General features: G+C 42.0%; 1 long non-coding RNA gene across 1 annotated transcript; it reads left to right on the top strand.

The window, feature by feature from the left end:
• Positions 1 to 771: 771 nt before the first annotated feature.
• On the top strand, positions 772 to 13,660 carry LOC308649969. The gene is made up of 3 exons (XR_014022203.1): positions 772 to 888; positions 11,066 to 11,235; positions 13,599 to 13,660. It is a non-coding gene; the product is annotated as an uncharacterized lncRNA (long non-coding RNA).
• Positions 13,661 to 18,940: the final 5,280 nt, after the last annotated feature.

Below are 18,940 nucleotides of genomic sequence, written 5' to 3'. Positions count from 1 at the left end.
AGAAAACAGTATGGCAGGTCCTCAAAAAATTAAGCATAGAATTAATTTATGATCCAAGAATTTTAATTCTGGGTACAGCACATCTAAAAGAATTAGAAGGAAGGTCTTGAACAGATATTAAAGATACTCATCTTCATAACAGTATTATTCCACAATAGCAGAAGTATGACAGCAACCTAAGTGTGCATTGATGGAGAAGTGAAAAAACAACAGGTAGTCCATGATATAATGAAATATTACTCAGTCTTCAAAAGGAAGGAAATTCTGATACATGTTACAAACATGAATGAGCCTAGAGGACATTAAGCTGAGCGAAATAATCCAGTAACACAAAGATAAATACTCAAGATCCATTTATATGAGATATTTAACATAGTTAGAATCAGAGACAGAAAGCAGAATGATGGTTTCCAGGGAGGGAGGATGTGCAGTAGTTGTTTAATGGCTACAGAGTTTTAGTTTTGCAAGAAGAAGAGTTCTGGAGATGGATTCACAAATCATAGATATATTTGATACTACTGAACTGTACACTTAAAAATGGTTAAGACAGTAAATTTTATGTTTTGTACATTTTAGCACCAAAGATTTTTGAAAAAGAGATTACTACTGCACAAGGCTTATGCTCAGATGTCCTGGTGCATGACGTGGGAGGTAAAGGCCAAGGTATCAATATCTTCTCAAAACTTCTCCGTTGATTCTGGTGCTCAGCCAGGTTTTGGAACCATTCTGGTCTGCAGACTCATAGGGGAGAGTGACTCATTTCCTAAGGGGCAGGAAAAAGCAAGGTTTGGGGAACTTCACAGAGAGGGTGGCCTTTGAGCTGGACTTGGAAGCATGGATATGATTTCATCAAATGCACAAGGCATTCCAGGAAAAGAGGAAACCATGGTAAGTCCCTGGTACTGTCAGAATTCATGGCATTTGTGGGCAGTAGGGGAGCCTATAGTAGCTGCCTGTGCTTACATCTGAGGATGTACGGGGAACGCATAGGAAAGAAACGAGTTGAAAAAAGCAGATTGGGAGCAAATCCCACACTGCCTGAGTGCTAGGTAAGACATTTGGATTTTAATGCAGGCAGTGAAAGACCATCAACAATTTTTAATTATGGAAGTGATATTTTTGACAATAACTGTATTTGAGAAATATAATTTATGGCGTAGCATGGGAGAAAAAGTATTGTGAAAGAAATTGAAAGCAGGAACGTCATAAGGAGTCTGTCTAATGAACCAGGGTATAGAGAGTCAGCATCTGATTTTACAAAGAGGCGGTGAAAATGAGTGACAGGCTTGGGATTCATTTTGCAGGAAGAATGTACAAGACTAATGAAGGGAGGAAATTAAGATAGTGTCTTTTTTTTGGTATGGTTGGCTGAAGTCCAGGACTTAGGATGGAAATCTGGCTTATAGGTGTTGAGCTAGAAGCTTCTAGGGTAAAGAGGTCCAGTGGTAAGTTGCAAGTGAGACTGGATTCCGGCAAGATATCTGGACGTGACTATGCAAAGCCAGAGAGAAAGCCCAAGAGGAGCTTCCAGGGTGTCAAGAGAGCGTGGCCGGGTGGAAGACCCCGGGAGTCACTAGTCAGTAAAGGGCAGGCAGAGGAAGAGAAAAAAGTAGAAAGAGCTCTGGGAGAGGTGGACAGGTTAGGGACTGGAGAAAGAAGGACAGTGGGGTGGCTTCCTCAGCAGGTCATTAGGGAACTTTTAGGAATGCGTGTGAAGGCTACGGAGACGGTTCAGCTTCCTTTGTTTTAGGAACATGAAATGTAAGTGAGGAAGGATGTGAATGCAAAGAGGGTCAAGATGCTGAATTGGAAGGAGTCGGTTCCCAGAGGCAGGGGGTGGACAAAGGATGGATGAAGAACACACATCACTAAACTCACAGCTACTTTAGAAATACAGGAAAAGAAATTGTGGCATATACACACAATGGAATATTACTCAGCAATAAAAAGAGAATAAAATCCTGGCATTTGCAGTTAAATGGATGGAGTTACAGAAGATAATGCTAAGTGAAGTTAGCCAATCCCAAAAAACCAAATGCCAAATGTTTTCTCTGATTTAAGGAGGCTGATTCATAGTGGGATAGGGAGCAGGAGCATAGGAGGAATAGATGAACTCTAGATAGGGCAGAGGGGTGGGAGGGGAAGGAGAGGCAGGGGTTAGAAATGTTGGTGGAATGTGATGTTCATCATTATCCAAAGTACATGTATGAAGACACGAATTGGTGTGAATATACTTTATATACAACCAGAGATATGAAAAATTGGGCTCTATATGTGTAATAAGAAATCGTAATACATTCTGCTGTCATACATAAATTTAAAAAATGGATGATGGTGGGACTATTAAGAAGTTGGCTGAGTCAAGAGAGATTTTTTTTTAATCTCTTAAAATTTTCTGATATTGTTTCAGAATATTTTTGCCATTCTTTTTTTAAAAAATTTGTTCTAAATAGTTACGCATGACAATAGAATGCATTTTGACACTACATATATAAATGGAGTACAACTTATTCTTCTGGTTGCATGTGATGTAGAACTGGTTGTGTAATCACATACGCACATAGGGTAATAATGTCCGATTCATTCTACCGTCCTTCCTACCCCTGTACCCCCTGCCCTCCCTTCACTCCCCTCTGAATAATCCAAAGTACCTCTATTCTTCCCTTGCCCACCCTCCACATTGTGAATTAGCATCTACATTTCAGAGAAAACATTCGCCCTTTGATTTTTTGGGATTGGCATATTTTGCTTAGCATGATAGCCTCTGGTTCCATCCATTTACATAATTTCATTCTTCTTTAAGGCTGAGTTATATTCCATTGTGTATATATACCACGTTTCTTTATCCATTCACCCAATGAAGAGCACCTAGGTTGATCCTTAGTTTAGCTATTGTAAATTGAACTGCTATAAACACTGATGTGGCTGTGTCACTGCAGCAGGCTGATTTTAAGTCCTTTGGATATAAACTGAAGAGTGGATAGCTGGATCAAATGGTGGTTCTTGTCTAAATTTTCTAAGGAATCTCCGTGTTGCTTTCCATAGTGGTTGCACCAATTTGCAGTCCCACCAGCAGTGCATGAGTGTGCCTTTTCCTTCATACCCTTGCCAACACTTATTGTTGCCTGTATTCTTGATAATTGCCATTCTACTGGAGTGAGATGGAATATTAGTTTTGATATGCCTTTCTCTAATTGCTAGAAACAATGAACACTTTCTCATATATTTGTTGACGGATTGTATTTCTTCTGACATTCTTTTTACCTCACTTTCATATTGGAAGATAAAACTGATTTTTAAGAGCCACGTGAGGTGTTAGCCATAGAAGAGAGTAGACACCTTTTTTATGAGACAGGAAGAAAGGTGTTCAGGTTATTTACAGCTCGAAATGATTTAGGGATCAGAGGGAAGGGACTTTCAGCAGTTTGTCCCAGGTCACATTTCCCCCCACATTGTTTATCGGTGCACTATAGCTGTACACAACAGAGGGCCTCACTTGGGCATAATTGCACATGTATGAAATATGACTTGTTCCATTTTAGTCCCTAGTACCTCCTGCTCCTCTGTCCCCTTCTCTCTCCCTCCTCATTCCCCTTTCTCCACTTCCTGACCTTCCCCTGTATATTTATTATTTTTATATGTTGGTACTTTACAGAGATACATAAAGGTGGAATTCACACATGCACACAGCATCGTTTGCTCAACCCAAGTTTCCTGTTCCTGCCCCTCCTCCACCCCAGCCCCTCATCCCCTCCCCCGTCCATTCCTTTGGTCTCCCTCCCATTTCATGGTGTCCCTCCTTCTTTTATCCCCCAGCTGGCCTTTAAAAAAAATCGATTCATGGTATTATTTTGACTGACAAATCATAATTGTACACTTTTACGGAGCACAATATGTTGAGCAAACAGTGAGGCATGATTAAGTCAAGCTGATTAACATATCACCTTCTTTTTTTTATTGGTTGTTCACAACATTACAAAGCTCTTGACATATCATATTTCATACATTAGATTGAAGTGGGTTATGAACCCCCAATTTTACCCCAAATGAAGATTGCAGAATCACGTCGGTTACACATCCACAATTTTACATAATGCCCTATTAGTAATTGTTGTATTCTGCTACCTTTCCTATCCCCTACTATCCCCCCTCCCCTCCCCTCCCATCTTCTCTCTCTACCCCATCTACTGTAATTCATTTCTCTCCTTGTTTATTTTCCCATTCCCCTCACAACCTCTTATATGTAATTTTGTATAGCAATGAGGGTCTCCCTTCATTTCCATGCAATTTCCCTTTTCTCTCCCTTTCCCTCCCATCTCATGTCTCTGTTTAATGTTAATCTTTTCTTCCTACTCTTCCTCCCTGCTCTGTTCATAGTTGCTCTCATTATATCAAAGAAGACATTTGGTATTTGTTTTTTAGGGATTGGCTAGCTTCACTAAGCATAATCTGTTCTAGTGCCATCCATTTCCCTGCAAATTCTATGATTTTGTCATTTTTTATTGCTGCATAGTATTCCATGGTGTATAAATGCCACATTTTTTTATCCATTCATCTATTAAAGGGCATCTGGGTTGGTTCCACAGTCTAGCTGTTGTGAATTGTGCTGCTATGAACATCGATGTGGCAGTATCCCTGTAGTACGCTCTTTTAAGGTCTTCGGGGAATAGTCCGAGAAGGACAATAGCTGGGTCAAATGGTGGTTCCATTCCCAGCTTTCCCAGGAATCTCCAAACTGCTTTCCAAATTGGCCGCACCAATTTGCAGTCCCACCAGCAATGTACAAGTGTACCCTTTTCCCCACATCCTCGCCAGCACTTGTTGTTGTTTGACTTCATACTGGCTGCCAATCTTACTGGAGTGAGATGGTATCTTAGGGTGGTTTTGATTTGCATTTCTCTGACTGCTAGAGATGGAGAGCATTTTTTCATGTACTTGTTGATTGATTGTATATCCTCCTCTGAGAAGTGTCTGTTCAGGTCCTTGGCCCATTTGTTGATTGGGTTATTTGTTATCTTATTGTCTAATTTTTTGAGTTCTTTGTATACTCTGGATATTAGGGCTCTATCTGAAGTGTGAGGAGTAAAAATTTGTTCCCAGGATGTAGGCTCCCTATTTACCTCTCTTATTGTTTCTCTTGCTGAGAAAAAACTTTTTAGTTTAAGTAAGTCCCATTTGTTGATTCTTGTTATTAACTCTTGTGCTATGGGTGTCCTATTAAGGAATTTGGAACCCGACCCCACAATCTGTAGATCGGAGCCAACTTTTTCTTCTATCAGACGCAGAGTCTCTGATTTGATATCAAGCTCCTTGATCCATTTTGAGTTAACTTTTGTGCATGGCGAGAGAAAGGGATTCAGTTTCATTTTGTTGCATATGGATTTCCAGTTTTCCCAACACCATTTGTTGAAGATGCTATCCTTCCTCCATTGCATGCTTTTAGCCCCTTTATCAAATATAAGATAGTTGTAACTTTGTGGATTAGTCTCTGTGTCCTCTATTCTATACCATTGGTCCACCCGCCTCTTTTGGCACCAGTACCATGCTGTTTTTGTCCCTATTTCTCTGTAATATAGTTTGAAATCTGGTATCGCTATACCGCCTGATTCACACTTCCTGCTTAGAATTGCTTTTGCTATTCTGGGTCTTTTATTTTTCCATATGAATTTCATGATTGCTTTATCTATTTCTACAAGAAATGCCGTTGGGATTTTGATTGGCATTGCGTTAAACCTATAGAGAACTTTTGGTAATATCGCCATTTTGATAATGTTAGTTCTGCCTATCCATGAACAGGGTATATTTTTCCATCTTCTAAGATCTTCTTCTACTTCTCTCTTTAGGGTTCTGTAGTTTTCATTTTATATATCTTTCACCTCTTTTGTTAGGTTGATTCCCAAGTATTTTATTTTTTTTTTTGAGGATATTGTGAATGGAGTGTTTTCCCTCATTTCCATTTCAGAAGTTTTGTCGCTGATATACAGAAATGCCTTTGATTTATGCGTGTTGATTTTATATCCTGCCACTTTGCTGAATTCATTTATTAGTTCTAGTAGTTTCTTTGTAGACCCTTTTGGGTCTTCTAGGTATAGAATCATGTCATCTGCAAATAGTGATAATTTAAGTTCTTCTTTTCCAATTTTTATGCCTTTAATTTCTTTCGTCTGTCTAATTGCTCTGGCCAGTGTTTCGAGAACTATATTGAATAGAAGTGGAGATAGAGGGCATCCCTGTCTTGTTCCGGATTTTAGAGGGAATGCCTTTAACTTTTGTCCATTCAGAATGATGCTAGCCTGAGGCTTAGCATAGATAGCTTTTACAATGTCAAGGTATGTTCCTGTTATCCCTAGTTTTTCTAATGTTTTGAACATAAAGGGATGCTGTACTTTGTCGAATGCTTTCTCTGCATCTATCGAGATGATCATATGGTTCTTATCTTTAAGTCTATTGATGTGGTGAATAACATTTATTGATTTCCGTATATTGAACCATCCTTGCATCCCAGGGATGAATCCTACTTGATCATGGTGCACAATTTTTTGATGTGTTTTTGTATTCGATTCGCCAGAATTTTATTGAGGATTTTTGCATCTAGGTTCATTAGAGATATTGGTCTGTAGTTTTCTTTCTTTGAGGTGTCTTTGTCTGGTTTCGGAATCAGGGTGATGTTGGCCTCATAGAATGAATTTGGAAGAGCTCCCTGTTTTTCTATTTCCTGAAATAACTTGAAAAGTATTGGTATTAATTCTTCTTTAAAGGTTTTGTAAAACTCCGCTGTATACCCATCCGGTCCTGGGCTTTTCTTGGTTGGTAGTCTTTTGATGGCTTCTTCAATTTCATCCATTGATATTGGTCTGTTCAAATTGTGTGTTTCCTCCTGAATCAGTCTGGGCAAATCATATGACTTAAGAAATTTATCGCTGTCGTCACTATCTTCTATTTTATTGGAATATAGGTTTTCAAAATAATTTCTAATTGTCTTCTGTATTTCTGTAGCATCTGTTGTGATATTGCCTTTTTCATCCCGTATGTTAGTAATTTGAGTTCTCTCTCTTCTTCTCTTCGTTAGCATGGCTAAAGGTCTGTCGATCTTATTTATTTTTTCGAAGAACCAACTTTTAGTTTTGTTAATTTTTTCAATAGTTTCTTTTGTTTCAAATTCATTGATTTCTGCTCTGATTTTAATTATTTCTTGCCTTCTGCTACATTTGCTGTTGTTTTGCTCTTCCTTTTCTAGGGCTTTGAGATGAAGTGTGAGCTCATTTATTTGTTGGTTTTTTCTTTTTTTGAGGAATGACCACCAGGCGATGAATTTTCCTCTTAAAACTGCTTTCATTGTGTCCCATAGATTCCGATATGTTGTGTCTGTATTTTCATTTATCTCTAAGAATTTTTTGATTTCCTCCTTTATGTCTTCTGTAACCCATTGATCATTCAGTAACATATTGTTCATTTTCCATGTGATGTAGGATTTTTCCTTCCTTCTTTTATCATTGATTTCCAGTTTCATTCCATTATGATCAGATAAAAGGCAAGGTATTATCTCCACCCCTTTATATTTACTGAGGGTTGCCCTATGGCATAATATATGGTCTATTTTTGAGAAGGATCCATGTGCTGCTGAGAAAAAAGTATATCCATTTGATGATGATGGTTGATATATTCTATATATGTCAGTTAAGTCTAGGTTATTGATTATGATATTGAGTTCTATAGTTTCTTTATTCAACTTTTGTTTGGAGGATCTGTCCAATGGTGAGAGAGGTGTGTTGAAGTCACCCATAATTATTGTGTTGTGGTCTATTTGATTCTTGAACTTGAGGAGAATTTGTTTTATGAATGTCGCAGCACCATTATTTGGTGCATAAATATTGATAATTGTTATGTCTTGTTGGTGAATGGTTCCTTTTAACAGTATATAATGTCCTTCTTTATCCCTTTTGATTAACTTAGTCTTGAAGTCGATTTTATTCGATATGAGGATGGCCACCCCTGCTTGCTTAGGAGGACCGTGTGCGTGGTATATTTTTTCCCATCCTTTCACCTTCAGCCTGTGTATGTCTTTTCCAATCAGATGTGTCTCCTGGAGGCAGCATATTGTTGAATTTGTTTTTTTAATCCATGATACCAGCCTATGTCGCTTTATTGGAGAGTTTAAGCCATTAACATTCAGAGTTACTATTGATATATGGTTTGTACTTCCATCCATGTTTGATTATTTATCCTTTTTTTAAAAAAATTAGTTTGTTTCTCCATGATTATCTTTCCCCTCGCCCTCTGTCTTTACTGAGGCACTTCCTACTGATGGTTTTGGTTATTGTTTTTCATTTCTTCCTCGTGTAGTGTTTTGCTCAAAATGCTTTGCAATGCTGGTTTTCTGGCTGCAAATTCTTTTAACTTTTGTTTATCATGAAAGATTTTTATTTCGTTGTCATACCTGAAGCTTAATTTTGCTGGCTACAAAATCCTTGGTTGGCATCCATTGTCTTTCAGTGTTTGAAATACATTGTTCCATGACCTTCTTGCTTTCAGTGTCTGTGATGAAAAATCCATTGTTAACCTTATTGGTTTACCCCTGAATGTAATCTGTCTCCTTTCTCTTGTAGCTTTTAATATTTTCTCTTTGTTCTGTATATTGGATAGCTTCATAACAATGTGTCTTGGCATTGGTCTACTGTGATTTTGTGTGCTCGGTGTCCTGTATGCATCTTCAATTTGTATATCTGTTTCCTTTTTTATTTCTGGAAAGTTTTCTGTAATTATTTCATTCAGCAGGTTACTCATTCCCTTGGTTTGAATCTCTGTACCTTCTTCTATCCCAATGACTCATAAGTTTGGTTTTTTTTATGTTATCCCATAACTCTTGGATGTTTTTCTCGTGATTTTTTACCAGCCTTTCTGAGTTGGCTAGACTCTTTTCAAGATGATATATTTTGTCTTCATTCTCTGACCTTCTGGCTTCTACTTGCTCCAATCTGTTAGTGATACTCTCAAATGAGTTTTTAATTTGGTTTATCGTTTCCTTCATTTCTAGAATTATTGTTTGATTATTTTTTATAATCTCTATCTCCTGATAAAGATGCTTAACTTCTTCTTTTATCTGTTTATGTAATTCATTCTCAATGTGTTCTTTCGCTGCTTGAATTTGCTGTCTTGTATCCTCTTTAAGGTTCCATTCCATCTGTCTAAGGTGTTCCTTGAGTTCTTTATATGACCATTTTTCTGATGACTCTAGGTCCTCCTGAATATTTAGGCTGTCCTGCATTGTTTGTACTCCTTTTCTTCCTTGCTTTTTGAAGCTGCTCATGTTACTTCTTGTTCTGTTTGACTGCTGAGTTACTGTTTACTCCTATAAATTTATTTGATGCTTGGGAGGAAAGGTATTAGAAGGGAAGGGAAGAAGTCACTAAAGAGAATGAGAGTAAGCAGGTAGAATTCAAGGAAGGGGGGATAAGAGAAATGAAAAGACAAAAGAAGAAAAAAATAGGAAATAAAAAAAGAAAAAAATTTTTAAAAAATTAAAATTAAAATTATTAGAAAAAAAAATTAAAAAAATTGTAAAAAAATTAAAAAAAACAACAAGAAAGAAAAATGAAAATGAAAGAAAAACCCAAATCAAAAAAAAGAGAGAAAAGAAAAAAAACTAATAAATGCAGTCTTAGAGTTTGATTAACTTCTCTTCCAGTAGGTGGCGCTGTGCCCACCAGGCCAAGTTTCTCCTGTCAATACGCGGGAACCAATCACTGTGCAGCAGCTCCTCCCAGACTGGGCGAGTCTCCAATCCTGAGTGCCTAGGGCCTCCTCTTGTGTCTAGTCACTTTCCACTTTTCCTCTAGCCAGGCCCCTCTCACGGGTGCCGCTCACCACAATACTGGCTACACGCCAGGTCTGCTGCTCCCGGGAGCCCTGTTTTCATGAACGACTGGGCACACTCTTCCAGTTTGCCATTCCCTCAGACCCTAAGTTTGTAGAGCTTGGGGCTGAGAATCCTCAGCGAATTTTACTTGCCCTCCGGTAGCCACGCCCCCGGTAGCTGGTCCAAGAGGCCTCAGCAGTCAGCTCTGGTGGGAGCGGTAGTTCCGCGTCGTGGGTCCCACGCCACCTCTGATTCCCTCGCGCTGGCTATCGCGCTTACGGGAGAGCTGGGAGGGGCCCCTATGGGAGAGCTGGGAGGGGCCCTTATGGGAGAGCTGGGAGGGGCCCTTAAGGTTTCCCCGATGTGTGGAGAGGGAAGGCTAGGGAATTACACACCTGTAGCCGCAGGTTTCAATGAAGTTATCTCCTCCGCCGCAGTCTGGTGACGTCAGTTCTCTGCCATGGTGGTGTCTCTTGCAAATGGCGTCAGTTCGTTTCCCTTTGCCGGGCGACCAATGCAACAGGTGGGTCCTTACTGTCTCTCCCAAGCCCCGTTTCAAACCTGTGGCCACTACCTATGAAGGCTCGGTAGGCATTTACCTCCGTAGGATGAGAAGGGCTGACCAGTTGTTTCAGCCGGATGGATTAGTGCTGAGTCACAGCTGTTTGTCTGCGGGAAGCAGGCGAATGGGAGCTTGAATTCAGCCGATCCGGGCTCAGTGTGTGTTCTGAGAGGCCCAGACTGTTCGCCCCAGATCTACGTCAGCTCAGCATTGCCTAGTGATCCTGAGCAAACAGATTTAGGTTGTTTACGACTCCCTATGCCCGCACAGCTGAAGAGGTCAGAGACTTGATCTCTCCGCGTCCGCCGCCATGTTGGAATCAATCAACATATCACCTTCTTACCTATCATTTTTTTAAAAGATGGACACAATATCTTTATTTATTTATTTTATTTATTTATTTTTTTATGTGGTGCTGAGGATCAAACCCAGTACCTCACAAGTGCGAGGCAAGCACTCTGCCACTGAGCCACAACCCCAGCCTCTTGCCTATCATTTTTATAACAATACTTTTTAATATCTAAGTGGTCTTCATGTGGCTTTTCCTGCCTTCTTAGGTGGAACTGATGACTTTCCCCCACCCCATCCACCTTTGCCCTTTGAGTACCCTCCCTTGACATGATATTTTGTTTGTCTTTATATTCCAGGGTCTTTGTGTGTGTGGTGTTGGCGGTTGAACCCAGGGGCACTCTACATTGAACTGCACCCCTAAACACTTCCTATTTTTCATCCAGAGACAGGGTCTTGTTAAGTCATCAAGCCTGGCCTTGAACTTGTGCTCCTCCTCCCTCAGCGTCCTGAGTCCCTGGGATTACAGGTGTGTGTCTCGGTGCCAAGCGACTTCGCACATTTCTTGCTTCGCATTAGTGCTCGGTCAGTTCTTGCTGAAAATACAAGTCTTTTCTCAGGGGAGGAAGAAATTAGATCATTTTCTGAGGGTAAGAGGCTGAGAACTTGAGAAAAGAAGCTGAATTCTGAAAGAAGCATTGTTGTAAATGGGAAGGTGGTTGTCTAAGGATCCATCAAAAGACAGTTGGGAAAAAAAAATGTACCATGGAGGAGACAGGGGTGCTTATCACATTGGTTTGAGGGCAGCATTAGCAGCAGTAAGTTAACTGGTGGAGACCTGGTCTAACAAGGGAAAGAATCCAAACTGAGGCTCTCAGGGAGATTTAAGAGCTACCAAGCCGGTCTCCTAGGACAGCCCCCCAGACGCAGGTGGATGCAGGGCTCTGAAGCCAGGACCCCTGTGGCCCTCCCTCAGCCTAACAGACATTTTTAGTGTGTCAAAGAATGTGCCACATGTGCCGTGTCTGCTTCCCAGGCACCTGGCACAGGAATAATCAGAAAGTCCCCTCTGCTGGGAGAAGGTCATGGTCCCAGATTACAGGTAAAGCGAAGGTCACAGCACATGGCTCTCAAGGGTGCCAACTGGCTCCAGCCTATCCAGAGATTTCTCACATTCCCTCGGCCAAGTCTCCTGTTTGGTAACAGTTCAGTCAAGGGTGTTACTGGAGTAGACAAGCATGAAATGAATTTTCCAGAGAAGTTTCTGAAGTGGGGGAAAGTTCATGGCTCAAAGGCACCGGTGGGTAATGGAACGAGACTGCAAGCTTTGCTTTTTCTCTTTAGAAAGAGAGTTTCCTAGTTTTAAAAATCTGGATCTAAATCTGGATCTATAGGGTTGACTCCCAACCCATCTTTGCTCTCTGACCCTGGTGCTCCACGTTTATTTCAGGCTGCTTCTAAATTGCACGAGTGGGTGACCCTGTTCCTCTGGGCACAAGGATCTTGCTCAGAACTCCATGGGCTCCCTCTGCTCTGGAGACCGCTGGTCAGTCTCCAGCTTGAGGTCACAGCTACCCGACAAACACCCTGAGAGCAAACTTAGTGGAGTAAACTTTCCTTACCCAGCAGGCGATTGCTCTTTATCAGTCTTTTAAAGTCTTATTTCGTATCAGAAACTCGCCTTTCATTTATCTCCAACCAGATGCTGAGTTTTAAGGATAAAAACCCAAACTGGCAGTTGCCTCCTGTTTTCAGGGCTAGCTACTCAGCCTTTGTCTTTGACACATAATCTTACACAGATCAACCTGAGGTTCCCAGACCTGGGAGCACAAAGCACAATAAAAATGCAAATGCAGCCTTGCAAAGTCAAGAAATGAGAACACTTTGATTCACCTTAATCCACCACCCACTCAACCTGCCCGTTCTTAACCTTGGTTCCACAGTTTGATCTTGTGTAATTTATTTAATAACTCACTAAGCTCAGTTATCTCGAAGCTGGAAAAACAATATATTTTGGAAAGGCTCTTTTGAGAATTAAGGAAAATAATATATGTAAAGCAAGAAACTTACACAATTTAGCACATTTCTGTTTCCATGCCCTTAAAACTGCCTCTTGGAGTTACTCCTTTTTCTCTATTAATAATACCATCCTCAGAGTGCAGATCTTGATTATATCTTACAGCCTTACTGTAGGAATAGCATTATGGAATGACTCCAATAGGTTAACTTTCTGTTACTGTGACAAAATACCTGAGATAAGCAACTTGCAGGAAGGAAAGTTTTATTTTCCAAGTTCTTAGTTTCAGTTCGTGGTCCTTTGGTTCCACTGATCTTGGGCCTGTGAAGAGACGGAATATCACTGCGGGAGCACATGATAGAGCAAAGCTACTCACCTCATGGCAGCCAGAAAGTGATAGAGAGAGATAGGAAGGGGCCAGAGTCCCACTATCCCCTTCAAGGACGCATCCCCATGCCCTAACTTGCCTCCATTAGGCTCCCCCTCACAAAGCTGCCACCCCCTCCCCGTAGCACTGTAGGTTGGGGATCAAGCCTTTAACACACAGGGTCTTTGGAGACCATTCAAGAGCCAAACTTACCTCTTTGCAACAGGACTGATGCAAGCAAGTATTTCCCTTCCTAAAACATCACCCCTTCATGCCACCCTTTCTTCATGATTCCAGTTGCTTCTACAGCCCGCCCACCCGAAGCCTAACAGGCAAAACCCACCGTGGGGCCATTCCATTAAATTTCTGTCTCTGTATTCTGTGTTCCATTTCAGTCAGGAAACCTTTGAAAGCCTTTTTTTCCTGGAGGTGAGGCGATCTAATTTGTTTGTGTTTTTTTGCTTTTGTGCCCCTCTCTCTCTTCCTGCTCCCATCTTTCTGTATCAAGACCCCTAAGCATCCAGCAAGGTTTCACTAAAGTCCTGTTCTTTCCAAGAAGTCGACTTGAACCTCTCCAGGCAACGTGGACCCTCCGTCCCTTACTGAGCTCCGGTTGCTGTTGGCATGCTCTTTGTGGTTGAGCAGGCTGTGAAGTATAAAGGCTTAGAGTACATGGTTAGTCAACACTAATCGCTGTGTTCCTGATTGCATAGCTCAACAGATTGATCTCAGACACTTACACTAGTTCCATCTCTTAAACTCTTCCTTTCTCTTCCCCTTTCCGTATTTTATTCCAATAAGAGTACTTTCCATTGGATCATTTATCTTGATCAGCAATGTTTTATATTTAACCTATTTTTTTCCCCTCTGATGTTTTAGACAGACTTCTTTCCCATCTTTTAGACTATTCTATGTGTTGACTTTAAAAAAGCTTTGGCAAACATTTACTCAAATCAGGATTTAAGATTGCCCAGTTGTGGTTTGAAGTCACTCACCTGTTAGTCGCAACATTGCTTTATTTTTTTCCTCTAAAATTATACCCAAATATCTTCATGATCGAATATGCCACAAAATGATTTGCTATCCATTTATATTATGAGCTCATAGTATTACATCAGTGTTTTTATGGATACAATTTCATATCCCAAGACACTGTAGCAATGAATTCCTTATCACCATCTTTATTTTGTAATTCTTGAGAATAAGAGGAGTTAGCATGACATAGTCTTGGAACCAATGTATTTGAAATAAACAAAAATGTTAATTTTATAGGATTTCTAGAATTTCCACAATCGAAAATTACATGCAAGCAACGGCTTCCGTAGGGATGACGACATTCTAAATTCAGATTAAATAAAATTCAGAAAAGACCTAGAAAACAGAAAAGGTTAGAAAATGTTTGCTAATGAAAGTCTGATGGCTCTTAGAACTTAGTATCTGGTCATTTGCCACCATGAAGGGAGAGACTATGCAAAAGCTAAGATAGAACAACAATCTCCCTTCAATATGTTAAAATTCTGTCCCCTTTGAACACATATTTAAGTTGAAAATGAAACATGTTCCTCCCTCTGTGGTTGGATACTTTACGAAGGAGTAGACGGTCAGACAGTCAAGGAGAAACGAATATAGCTTAAATAATCTGAAAACGATTCATCTGTTCATTAAACAAATGCTTATTGAATATCTATGGTGGACCGGCAGTGATTGGGGCCACAGTGAATAAGAGCAAGCCAGTTGGAGCTCACGTTTTTGTGGAGGAAGACATGACAATAGAGGAGGAAGCAAACAAGCCAATAATCACAACTGACAGGAGCAGCATTTGTGAAAACGAAGTGGGTGTGGTGATGAGAACAGCTCCCTTTGAAACAGTCATCAGAGAAGTTTTCTCTGAGGAACCCGAGGAACAAAGTGAAAACCTGTCACTTGAAGAGGAGCCTTCTAGGCAAAGGGGCAGCAGAAAATCAGAGGCAAGGACCAGGGGGTGGAAAGCATCATGGCGAATCTCGGGGAGCCAAAACATGGCCACATGAGCAGGGTCTAGGAAATAAGGGAGAAAAAGGTCCAAGGTGAGATGGGGTTCAATAAGGGCCACCTCAACTAGTCTTGAGAGTTGGGGAAAGTGGTGCATTTTATTCTCAGTGCTTTTGAAAAGGAAATAACCGATGGTTTTAAGCATGAGAATGACATGACCCAATTTGTGTTTTTAAAACATCTCGAGGGCTGCTGCTTGGAAATGGATCCAGGGCAGTGGCCCCGGAGACACTGAGGCAAGAGCAGTCATCCAAGTAAATGAGGGGGGTGGTGTAGAGAGAGTCGTTTGATGGGAATGGAGATGGCTGAAGTAGACAGATTTGAAATGTATATAGAAGGTGGAGCCACCAGACTCACACTGGGTCAGGAAAGAGAAATCAAGACTTGAGTTTCTGGGTGGGGAGTCCATGCTGTTAGCCAAGACGGAGACAACTAGGGAGGAAACAGGTTGGAAGACAGGAGAAAACTGATGCGTCTTTGAGATATTGTTAGAGAGTCAGACAGAAATATTGAATAACAAAATTGGCTATTCAAGAAGAGAGCTTAGAAGACATGTGAGGAATGAAATCCCAGCTACTTGGGAGGCTGAGGCAGGAGGATCACCAGTTCAAAGCCAACCTGCGCAGCTGAATGAGATCCTGTCTCAAAATAAAATGAATTTTAAAAAGGGCCAGGATTGTGACTCAGTGGTAGAGTGCTTACCTAGCATGGTTGAGGACCTGGGTTCAATTCCCAGTACAAAAAAAAAAAAAAAAAAAAAAGGATAAAAGAAGAAAAAGAAAAGGAGGAGAATCAAGTAACTGCTTGCAGACCAATGATGTCTCACACCTACGGATGTGATTACTTCCCTAGGGGACAGTGTAGGTAGAGAAGAGAAGCTAGGGCTGCAGGGAGCAGGGGGAGATGCACTCCAATAAATCAAAGAGAAGACCCCAGCGGCAGAAATATAAAGAACTGTCAGAGAGTAGAGGGGTAAGAGAAAGGGTGGGGAATGTAAAATAAAAGAAAGAGGATTCCATAAAGCAGTGTGGCCAGCTGTGCTTAAGGGGATGCCTGAGAGGAGGGTTAGAGAGCTTGGAGTCGGGGATGGCTGAGGAGGTTTTGGTCAACAGCGGACGGTTGGTGGTTCCCTTAAGAATATAACAGAGCTGGAAAATCCCGGCTGCCTGGTGGTGTGGCAGTCAGAGTGACGTCACAGCACCATGCATTTCTTACGTGTCTGTATTGATGCCAGCTGCAAACAGTTCTACTGGGTTGCCAGGTGTATAAATGCACAGCGCACATAACTTCGCACACTATAAAATACTTGGTAATGACAATAAACAACCGTGTTTCTGGTTTGTGTGTTTACTATGCTATACTTTCTAATTATTCTATTATTTTTTTATTTCATTTTCTATAGCACTGGGAACAGAACCTGGGACATCGCACATGCTAGGCAAGCCCTCCATCACTGAGCCCCAGCCACAGCCCCTAGTCATTATTTTAGGGTCAGCTCCTTCTGCTCATAGAAAGCAAAGTGTACTGTGGAGCAGTCGGCTGTGTGATCCCAGCAGCAGCCTCGGACATCCTGTGTGTGTTTGACACGCATCACCAGACCCCATGGAGGGACTGACCTAAATCATCCAGGGTTGATGTGTGCGTGCACTCTACGATGCTCATGCGTCAACACAACTGTGTAATGTTGCATTTCTCAGGTGCACACAGGGATGTCCGTGGATTTGACAGTGTGGAAGTCCCTTGGGATGTGGATGAGGATATCTCAGAGAGACTCCAGGGGATGGAAGCCCTGTGGTAGTGGGTGAGGCAGTGAACACGGAGACCGTGACACACTGCTGGGAATCCTGCTGGGGAAGGGAGAAAGGCAGTAGTGGAGGGGCGAGCGGGTCCAAGGAGGGTTTTCATTTGTTGGTGTGTTTTGTTCTGCCTTAAACTGAGCAAGAGTAAAGTGCACCGGGATCCTGGCGGCAGGGTCCAGGAGGGCCACCAGCCTGATGAGGAGGGAAGGGATGTCATTATGCAAGTGTGTCACTCCCCAGGGGAAAGCAGGGGCTCACCAGCCTCCGGAGAGTTCTAGCTGGACAGTTTATGCCGAGGTCCTAATCCTCAGTGGCGCAGACTAGGACCTTATTCAGAAATCGGGACACTGCCTTTGCCATTAGGATGAGATTGCTCTGGATTAGAACGGGCCCTTAATCCAATATAGAAAGACAGACAGAAGGAGCCTGATCTTGTGAAGAGGTGGACACACCAAAGGATCAGCATTTGAAGAGGAGGTGGAGATTGGAGGGACACGCAGGAATGCCTGGGGGAGGAGAGAAGGTCGTCCTGTAGACTTTAGCGGGAGCCTAGCTCTGCCAGTGTCTTGGCTTTGGACTTCTGGCTTCCAGAACTGTGAGCAATAGTTTCCATTTCCTAGGCCACTTCATCTCCACTGCTTTGTTATGTTGCTGTAGAAAATGAATAGAGATTGCTGGGCTTGATGGCCCACACCTGTCATCCCAGTGGCTTGGGAGGCTGAGGCAGGAGGATCAAGAGTTCAGAGCCAGCCTCAGCAAAAGCGAGGCCCTAAGCAATTCAGTGAGACCCTGTCTCTAAATAAAATACAAAATAGGGCTGGGGATGTGGCCCAGTGGTTGAGTGCCCCTGAGTTCAATCCCTGGTACCAAAAAAAAGGGGGGGAAAAAGTAGAGTTAGAAAGTAAATCTCTAATTTCTTCTTTTCCTCCTGCTTATATTGGAGATGGGATTCAGGACTTTGAGCATGCTAAGCAAGCGCTCCACCACTAAGCTAAACCCCCAGCCCTTCTGGTTTCTTCTATAAAAAAGATGTATTTCTAGCTTCATGGACTTTTAAATAACTCTTAGATCATATGAGAATCATGATAATTCCATTTAGTCTTTGGCTGCTACCTCTGCGGCAGGCCTGTTTCTTCCTCTTGTTGCCATACATATTAAATTCCTTCCAGCCACCTTCTTTGCATTTGAGAACCATTTGAGAACAATTGCTTTTATTCCCCAATTTCCCCCCTCCCTTCCCCAACCTTTCACAGCACCATTATCTGTAACGCATATTACCATCTTCCCTTGCCCTCCTGTGTGTGTGGTTATTTACTTCAGTGACTTCTTCCCTACTGGGCAAGTTGCAGAGTAGAAGGGTCTAGGCTTTTAGATCTCAGTGTTTCCCATTATGCTTAAGATCGTGCCTTGTATATAGTCAGTGTTGGATAAATATTTAAATATTGGCTAAAACATTTTATGACAGTCTCTGGGAGGAAGGTGCCCCAGAGCAGCACTTATGAGTGTGTTTTAATTGGAAGATCACAACTGAGCTCTTCACCACCAGCGCGTTGCTTTGCCCGAAACTGCTGTCATCTGTGTGAATGGAGTCCCCGAGGGCTCCATGCTGGACCACCCTTTCACCACTCAGACCCCTCATTGTCACAGGGCCACATTCTTCACTGCACGTCCTTAAGTAGGGAGCCCAGGAGAGATGCAAAGAAGAATGACTCAGGGTGCGGCTTTGGTGCCAGATACCTTGGGTTCTCTGTTACCCACCGAATCTCCCTTCAAAAGAGCCTCCTCCAGGGTGCAGAGCCCCCATGAGCTACTTTGATCCCCTAAGCATTCATGGCAGGCCACACTTGGCCTGGACCACTCCCTGGCAGCCCTTGAGCAGTGTGGGGTCCTAGGCTAGCTCTCTTCCACCCAAGGCCAGTTTCTCCCAGTGATCTACCTCCCCAACCATTGGCCTGACCCATGGATCTGGGCAGCAACCTGAAGCTCTTCCCCATCCCCCGTCCACCCCTCGTCTTTCCTT

This window comes from Spermophilus citellus (assembly GCF_964194105.1).
Source record: "Spermophilus citellus genome assembly, chromosome: 5".
Lineage (NCBI taxonomy): Eukaryota > Metazoa > Chordata > Mammalia > Rodentia > Sciuridae > Spermophilus > Spermophilus citellus.
The sequence above is the reverse complement of the archived record's forward strand: the minus strand, read 5'-3'. Positions and strand labels throughout refer to the sequence as shown.